A 9,688-nucleotide genomic window follows, 5' to 3' on the forward strand; every position below is an offset into this window, starting at 1 on the left:
AACAGAATTATAATGATTTAAAAATTCTAGGTTATATGGGGAACCTAAATGTGAAAATGATGAAAGTGTTCTTCAAATGTTTAACATTGTGGCCATTATTGTCATTGACATTCTCTTTGAGGAGAAGGTCTGCCAAGCTCTTAGCTGTAAAGAATTCAAGCTTACAATAAGCACATTTAAATATTGGTTTTTTTAGTTAAGGAAACAAATTAGATTTTTAAAGGTCACTTACATCATCTTAAAACAACACTGAAAAGTACTAGAATAATTTGGCTATGTCAAAATTAAGATGATACATTCATCAAGAGACACTATGAAGAGAAGGAAAGATAAGCCAGAAAGGAGAAGATGTTTATAAAATATAAAACCATCAAAGAGCCTATGTCCAGAATATATAAAGAACTGCTAAAAACAAATAAGAAAAAGGCAAACGACCCAGTAAAAAATGGGCAAAACACTTATACAGGCACTTTACAAAGGAAGAAATCCAAATGGCCAATAAATATATGAAAAGGTGTTGAACCTCACTTGTGATCAACAACATGAAAAACAACACCACAGTAATATACTACTAAGCACTCACTATATGGCAAAAATAAATAGGACAACAGCAAATGATGGTGAGAATGTGTGTACTAGACTTTCTCAATTTCGGCTGTTGGAAGTTCAAATGGTTTCAATCACTTTGGAAAACAGTCTGGCACTATCTACTAAAGGTAAAGATCTCTCTATTATATTTTATGGTCCTGCATGCAGTTCTATGTAGGCATACACCTGAAAAAAAAGTGGAGTAGGAGATATGTATAGATGTGTGTGAGGAAACGTATAAAAATGGTCATAAATGTCTTGAAAATCCCTGTCCATTGATAAAAGAATGCATAAACATATTGTGGCATGTCCACACAATGGAATAGTATGTAGCAATGCAAATAAACTTCAAAGGTAATAACATGGACTAATACTACAAATAATACCAAGTGACAGAACCAAATTATAATAGAATATACACACTATGATACTGTTACATAAAGTTCAAAATCAGGCAAAACTAAATTGACTTGTTTTAGAGAAACAAACTTTGGTCATCAACCAAGCAAGGGAATGGATACCATATAAAGTGAGGATAGTGGTGACCTTTAAGAGAAAGGGAGCGAGTTGCCACTAGAAAGGGGTACATGAAAAGCTTCTGGGGTGCTGCTGGCAATGTTCTGTTTCCTGAGTGCTGGCAAGTGGTTATTTACTGTCTATTTAGGACAATAAACATTTGTTTTATAATCACAAAAGCTAAACCATAAAGTAAAAGTCTGAGGACTCTAAAGGACTGAAAGTTAAAAAGACATCTTAGAAAGTAGGACAGCAGTTGCCAGCATTTGGGGGGGGGGGGAAGGGGAAATGTCCAATGGATACAGAGTTTTAGTTTTGTGAGATGAATCTGTTGCATAACAGGGCACACATAGTTAACAATGTACTGTACACTTAAAAATAGTTAAGATGGAAAATTTTATACATGTTTTGGCCAATGGTAAAAAAAATCATGCTCATCTTTATAAATTCAAATGCTATTAATATGAAAAAAATTTAAAAAGCAAACAAAATGCGAGAATAGTCCAAGATGGGGGAGGGGTAGGAGACCTTAGTTTCATCTGGTCCCAGGCATTCAGCTAGTTATCTATCAAATCATTCTGAACACCTGCAAACTCAACCGGAGATCTAAGAAAAGAATTGCTGCAATTCTACAAATAGAAAAGCGACCACTTTCTGCAAGGTAGGAGGTGTGGAGAAGCAAATCCGAGGGGATATATGGGAAGATAAACCGTGAGGGGAGGGAGCCTCTGTAAACCCGCTACCAGAAAGTGATATAGCAGCAGAGCACAAAATCGGAACTTTAAGAAGTCTGCTTGGGTGAAGGACGTCCCTGCCTGAAAACAGGGCACAATCCTAGGAGGAATAGTGTGGCCTCAGGGTCCTCAGGGTCACAGGAATACCAGGGTGCCGAGTGCGGCAGAGTTTCCAGGCATTAGAGCGGGTTGCAATAAGTGAGCCCAGGAGTGGACTTTCAGCCCAGAGTTGCCATATACCACAAACAGCAGTATAGTCGGGAGACTGCTCTCTGAGCAGGGCCCAGCGAGGGGCAGAACCCCGGTGAGACCCCCATTTCCTCTGCCAGGAGGAGCGGTGCAAGTACGTGTCACAGGAGTCTGCAGGGTTTGGAGACTCAGGACAGGGTTGTGTGCCTGACACAGAAATGCTCAGTCACAGGCTGGGTGAGCATGGAGTGTGGAGACCAGGGAGACAGGAGTGACTGCTTTTCCCTGAAGGTGCCCTGAGGAGTGGGGCCCTGAGCTCTTGGCTCCTCTGGGGCGAGAGATTGGGAGGCTGCCATTTTCATTCTCCTCCTCTAAAGCTGTGTGGAAAACCTTCAGGGAACAAAAGCCACATAGAGCAATCCAGAGCCACTTACTTAGTCTGGCCCCCTGGCAAGGGCTGTACAATTACGCCCAGGGAAAAAGACACCTGAGAATCAGCACAACAGGCCCCTCCCCCAGAAAGTCAGTAAGAACAACTGGCCAAGACCAAGTTTATCAATCACAGAAAACTGCAAAACTCCAGTGCTAGGGGAAAACAGTATATAGAATTCATGTATTTTTTTCCTCCATGATTCTTTAGTCTTTCAATTTTAATTTTTTTTCTCTTTCCTTTTTCAATCAATTTCTTACTTTATCAACTCTTTTTTAAAAATCATTTTAAATTTTCATTTTTAGAGTTAACATTCTATACTTTCATTGTATTTAATTTTATTTTTGTATATATATAAGTTTTTCTTTCTTTACAATTTTGGGATGCAGTTTCTTCTAACAAACAGACCAAAATACTCTCAGGATATAGTGTATTGCTCTGTTCTGTTCACTTGTCTGATTATATTCTCTCTCTCTCTCTTTTTAAAATTTTTATTATTTTATTCTTTTTTGGTTTCAGCTCTCTTATGATTTGTTTAGTGTATATTTCTCTATATATTTTGTTGTTGCCATTTTAGTATTTTGTTCTTTCATCTATACTTCTCTGGATAGAATGACAAGATGGAAAAACTCACCTCAAAAAAGAGAACAAGAGGCAGTGCTGACTGCCAGGGACCTAATCAGTACGGATATAAGTAAGATGTCAGAACTAGAGTTCAGAATAATGATTATAAAGATACTAGCTGGGCTTGAAAAAAGCACAGAAGACACTGGAGAATCCCTTTCTAGAGAAATAAAATAGCTAAAATCTAACCAAGTCAAAATCAAAAAGGCTATTAATGAATGGCAATCAAAAATGGAGACACTAATTACTAGGATAAATGAGGCAAAGAGAGAATTAGTGATATAGAAGACAAAATGATGGAGAATAAAGAAGCTGAGAAAAAGATAACTACTGGATCATGAGGGGAGAGTTCAAGACGTAAGTGATACAATACAGTGAAACAATATTAGAATAATTGGGATCCCAGAAGAAAAGGAAAGGGGGGGGGGCAGAAGGTATACTGGAGCAAATTATAGTGGAGGACTTCCCTAATCTGGGGAAGGAAACAGGCATTCAAGTGCAGAAGGCACAGAGAACCCCCTTCAAAATCAATAAAAATAGGTCAACACCCCAACATATAATAGTGAAACTTGCAAATCTTAGACACAAAAGAAAAATTCTGAAAGCAGCTCGGGGGGGGGGGGGGGGAGAAGGTTGTAACCTACAAGGGTAGAAACATTAGACTGGCAGCAGACCTGTCCACAGAGACCTGGAGGCCAGAAAGTACTGGCATGATATATTCAGGGTGCTATATGAGGAAAATATGCAGCCAAGAATACTTTATTAAGCTAGGCTGTCATTCAAAAGAGGAGAGATAAAAAGCTTCCAGGACAAATAGAAACTAAAAGAATTTGTAATCACCAAACCAGCCCTGCAAGAAACATTAAAAGGGATCCTTTAAGTGAAGAGACAGCCCTAAAGTAACATAGACCAGAAAGCAACACAGACAATATATAGTAACAGTCACCTTACAGGCAATATAATGGCACTAAATTCATATCTTTCAATAGTTACCCTGAATGTGAATGAGCTAAATGCCCCAATCAAAAGACACAGGGTATCAGATTGGATAAAAAAACAAGACCAATCAATATGCTGTCTGCAAGAGACTCATTTTAGACCCAAAGACACCTCCAGATTGAAAGTGAGGGAGTGGAAAACCATTTACCATGCTAATGGACACCAAAAGAAAGCTGGGGTGGCAATCCTTATATCAGACAAATTAGATTTTAAACCAAAGACTGTAATAAGAGATGAAGAAGGACACTACATCATACTTAAAGGGTCTATCCAACAAGAAGATCTAACACTTGTAAATATTTATGTTCCTAACAGGGGAGCAGCCAATTATATAAATCAATTAACAACAAAATTAAAGAAACACATTGATAATAATACAATAATAGTAGGGGACTTTAACATCCCCCTCACTGCAATGGACAGATCATCTAAGCAGAAAATCAACAGGGCAATAAGAGCTTTGAATGACACACTGGACCAGATGGACTTCACGGATATATTCAGAGCATTCCATTCTAAAACAACAGAATATACATTCTTCTCAAGTGCACCTGGAATACTCTCCAGAAGAGATCACATATTGGGTCAGAAATCAGGTCCCAAATGGTACCAAAAGATTGGGATCATTCCCTGAATATTTTCAAACCACAGTGCTTTGAAACTTGAACTCAATCACAAGAGGAAATTTGGAAAGAACTCAAATACATAGAGGCTAAAGAGCATCCTACTAAAGAAAATGAAATTGAAATTGAAAATGAAAATGAAAACACAACTGTTTCAGGTGGTCCAGGAGGGAAGTATATAGCAATAAAAGCTTTCTCAAGAAACAAGAAAGGTCTCAAATACACAACCTAACCTTATACCTAAAGGAGTTGGGGAAAGAACAGCAAATACAACCTAAAACCAGGAGGAGAAAAGAAATAATAAAGTTTGAGCAGAAATCAATGAAATAGAAACCAAAAGAAGGGTAGAACAGATCAATGAAACTAGGAGCTGGTCCTCTGAAAGAATTAATATTGATAAACCCCTGGCCAGACTAATCAAAAAGGAAAGAGAAATGACCCAAATAAATAAAATCATGATTGAAAGAGGAGAGATCACAACCACCACCGAAGAAATAGACAATTATAAAAACATATTATGAGCAACTACATGCCAACAAATTAGGCAATCTGGAAGAAATGGATGCATTCCTTGAGACATATAAACTACGAAAACTGAAACAGGAAGAAAGAAAACCTGAACAGACCCATAACCAGCAAGGAAATTGAAGTAGTAATAAAAAATCTCCCAACAAACAAGAGTCCAGGGCTGGATGGCTTCCCAGGGTAATTCTACCAAACATTTAAAGAATTAATACTGATTCTTCTGAAGCTGTTTCAAAAAATAGAAATGGAAGGAAAACTTCCAAACTCTTTTTATGAGCCAGTATTACCCTGATCCCAAAACCAGGCCAAAGACCCCACCAAAAAGGAGAATTACAGACCAATATCCCTGATGAACATGAATGCAAGGTTCTCACCAAGATACAAGCCAATAGGATCCAATAGTACATTAATAGGATTATCCACCATGACCAAGTGGGATTTATTCCTGGACTGCAAGGTTGGTTCAACATCCACAAATCAATCAATGTGATACACTACACTAATAAAAGTAAGGACAAGAACCATATGATCCTCTCAACAGATGCAGAAAAAGCATTTCATTTGACAAAGTACAGCATTCTTTCTTGATTAAAGCTCTCCAGTGTAGGGATAGAGGGAACATACCTCAATATCATAAAAGCCATATATGAAAAGCTCACAGTGAATATCATTCTCAATGGGGAAAAACTGAGAGCTTTTCCCCTAAGGTCAGGAACATGGCAGGGATGTCCACTATCACCACTGCTATTCAACATAGTATTAGAAGTCCTAGCCTCAGCAATCAGACAACAAAAAGAAATAAAAGGCATCTGAATCGACATAGAAGAAGTCAAACTCACTCTTCTCAGGTGACATGATACTCTATGTGGAAAATCCAAAAGACTCCACCCCCAAATTGCTAGAACTCACACAGGAATTCACTAAAGTGGCAGGATATAAAATCAATGCACAGAAATCAGTTGCATTTCTATACATTAACAATGAGACAGAAGAAAGAGAAATTAAGGAATTGATCCCATATACAACTGCACCAAAACCCATAAGATACCTAGGAATATACCTAACCAAAGAGGCAAAGGATCTGTACTCAGAATAACTATAGAACACTCATGAAAGAAATCGAGGAAGACACAAAGAAGTGGCAAAACGTTCCATGCTCATGGATTGGAAGAAGAGATATTGTTAAAATGTCTATGCTACCTAGAGCAATCTACACATTCAATGCAATCCTTATCAAAATACCATCAACGTTTTTCACAGAGCTGGAATAATCCTAAAATTTTTATGGAAACAGAAAAGACCCCAAATAGCCAAAGAAACGTTGAAAAAGAAAACCAAAGCTGGTGGCATCACAATTCTGGACTTCAAGCTCTATTACAAAGCTGTAATCATCAAGACAGTATGGTACTGGCACAAAAACAGACACATAGATCAATGGAACACAATAGAGAGCCCAGAAATGGACCCTCAACTCTATGGTCAACTAATCTTTGACAAAGCAGGAAAGAATATCCAATGGAAAAAAGACAGTCTCTTCAACAAATGATGTTGGGAAAATTGGACAGCCACTTGCAGAATGAAACTGGACCACTTTCTTACACCATCCACAAAAATATACTCCAAATGGATGATAGACCTAAATGTGAGACAGGAATCCATCAAAATCCTAGAGGAAAACACAGCAGCAACCTCCGTGACCTCAGCCACAGCAACTACTTGCTAGACACGTCCCAAAGGCAAGGGAACTAAAGGCAAAAAATGAACTACTGGGACTTCAAGATAAAAAGCTTTTGCATAGCAAAGAAACAACTGACAAAACCAAAAGACAATTGACAGAATGGGAGAAGATATTTGCAAATGTCTAAGCAGGTAAAGGGCTAGTATCCAAAATCTATAAAGAACTTACCAAAGGCAACACCCAAAGAACAAATAACCCATTCAAGAAATGGGCAGAAGACATGAACAGACATTTTTCCAAAGAAGACATCCAAATGGCCAACAGACACATGAAAAAGTGTTCAACATCACTCGGCATCAGGGAAATCCAAATCAAAACCTCAATGAGATACCACCTCACACCAGTCAGAATGGCTAAAATTAACCAGGAAATGACAGATGTTGGCGGGGATGCGGAGAAAGGGGAACCCTCCTCCACTGTTGGTGGGAATGCAAGCTGGTGCAGCCACTCTGGAAAACAGCATGGAGGTTCTTCAAAAAGTTGAAAATAGAGCTACTGTATGACCCAACAATTGCACTAATAGGTATCTACTCCAAAGAATCAAAGGTAGTGATCCAAAAAATACAAATATAGCGATCCGAAGGGGCACCGGCAACCCAATGTTTAAAGCCGTAATGTCCACAGTAGCCAAACTATGGAAAGAGCCCGGATGTCCATCGACAGATGAATGGATAAAGAAGATGTGGTGTATATATACATTGGAATACTACTCAGCCATGAAAAAATGAAATCTTGCCATTTGCAACAATGTAGATGGAACTAAAGGATATTATGCTAAGTGAAATAAGTCAATCAGGGAAAGACAATTATCATGTGATCTCATTCATATGTGGAATTTAAGAAACAAAACAGAGGATCATAGGGGAAGAGAGGAAAAAATAAAGGAAGAGGAGATCAGAGAGGAAGACAAACCAGAGACTCTTAATCATAGGAAACAAACTGAGGGTTGCTGGAGGGGAGTGGGGTGGGGATGGGAGATGGGGTAACTGGGTGGTGGGCAGTAAGGAGCTCACATGATGTAACGAGCACTGGGTGTTATATAAGGCTGATGAATCACTGACCTCTACCTCTGAAACCAGTAATGTATCATATGTTACTTTTTAAAAAAAGTAAACAAAATGCAGTAAACACAGGCCAGAGACAAATAATAACTTGGGGAAATACTTCCACATATATTCCTGACTAATTATCGATATTTCTCAAATACTGAAGAAAACCAGAGGGAATAATCAGTACATTCACAAAATAAATACAAACTGTAAATAAATATATGAAAATATATCTTTTTTTAAAAGATTTTACTTATTTATTTGAGAGAGAGAGAGGCAGAGGGAGAGGGAGAAGCAGATTCCCCCCCATCAATCCTGATGTGGTGCTCGATCCCAGGACCTGGGGATCATGACCTGAGCCAAAGGCAGATGCCTAACCAACTAAGCTACCCAGATGCACCGAAAATATATCTTCTTATCTAGCATTCAACAAATGCCAAAAAGAAAAAAATCAACCCTAGTATGATCATTTTCATCTGTTATTTGGAAAGATTAAAATAACACCCAGCGTTGGAGAGGTTGTTGGGAAAATGGGTATCCCCAAGAATAGTTATCCCTGCCAGACAGGAAATAAATTGGTACATGCCATTGTTGGCCCATGAAGCAAAGGTTAAATTGTCAACTCTTTGATAGATCAATTCACTTTTAGGGAAATTATTCTAAGGAGATGGTCAAAGATTGCAACATTGTGTAAAAAATGTTCATCAAGGAATTATTTTCATCTAGCCCCCAGATTGTGATCTGTAAATCCTCTTACCACTAAAAAGAAGGAGTCATTGGAGAAATGGTTGCTTTAAGGTCTGGGGCAAGGGGTGTGTAAGTGAGCATGGGGTACCTAGTCATCCCGGTAAGCCAGGAAGGCAGCTGGGAGGAAGACATTAAAGCAGTTGGCCTGTGATCCATGCACTCCCTTTAATGGAGGAATAAATATGCTTGGGGAATAGAAAAGAAGGCAGGTGATTGGGTCTTATCCCCTTGTCAATTGCACCTTCAAGGAAACAGACAAACTGCCAGGAAGAAGAGATGGTATCTGTGTCCTCAGCTAAAGAGTTGCTTATACTAGTAACACCCAGAAGCCAGGAGACATGATTTCCTACAGAATGTCCCAGAAACGTTTTCTAACTCTCTGCAGTATAAAATGGAATATTTCATAATGTGAATTTACTCCCTGGGTGAGGAATCCTGTGAATCTTACTTAGAGACTCCCATCTATTCCACATTATTATTAATGTGGGAAAGAAAGACCTGGAGGACAAGGCTTGAGGTCTCAGGTGTCTCTCTGCTTCATCTGAGGCTCTTGATTGCCTTAAGTTATTAGGAAAGCTTGCTGCTGATTTGACCATCCAGTCCTTTGTTTTAGCTCTGTAGCAACTATTGGGATGCTATCAGAAAGACTCAGAAGTCAATTTGAAGAGGCTCCCAATGGGCAAAATGGAACAACTTGAAAAATTAATAAGAATAATAACTGCAATGGATTAAAAAAAAACAAGTGTGCTTAAGTCCATGAATTACTAATGATACTAAAACCAAAACCAAACAAAAACTTCTCTGGTCACTTTTGTAGGGTATTATTCTTCCTTTGCTATACCTCAGGGTAATCATATAGTGGATGAGGAAACGTTTCTCATTATAGAAGTGTTCCGATGAATAAACAAAGAAGGAGTGATAAAATA

The 9,688-nt window shown here is 38.4% G+C and overlaps 1 protein-coding gene across 5 annotated transcripts in view; it reads right to left on the reverse strand.

The window, feature by feature from the left end:
* DOCK4 (dedicator of cytokinesis 4) overlaps nucleotides 1-9,688 on the reverse strand; it is a 421,086-nt gene that overhangs the window by 20,480 nt on the left and 390,918 nt on the right. The gene's annotated exons all lie outside the window — the stretch shown is intronic.

Source organism: Mirounga leonina, unplaced genomic scaffold (genome assembly GCF_011800145.1).
Source record: "Mirounga leonina isolate KUSES-001 unplaced genomic scaffold, KU_Mleo_1.0 Mir_174, whole genome shotgun sequence".
In the NCBI taxonomy this organism is placed as follows: Eukaryota; Metazoa; Chordata; class Mammalia; order Carnivora; family Phocidae; genus Mirounga; species Mirounga leonina.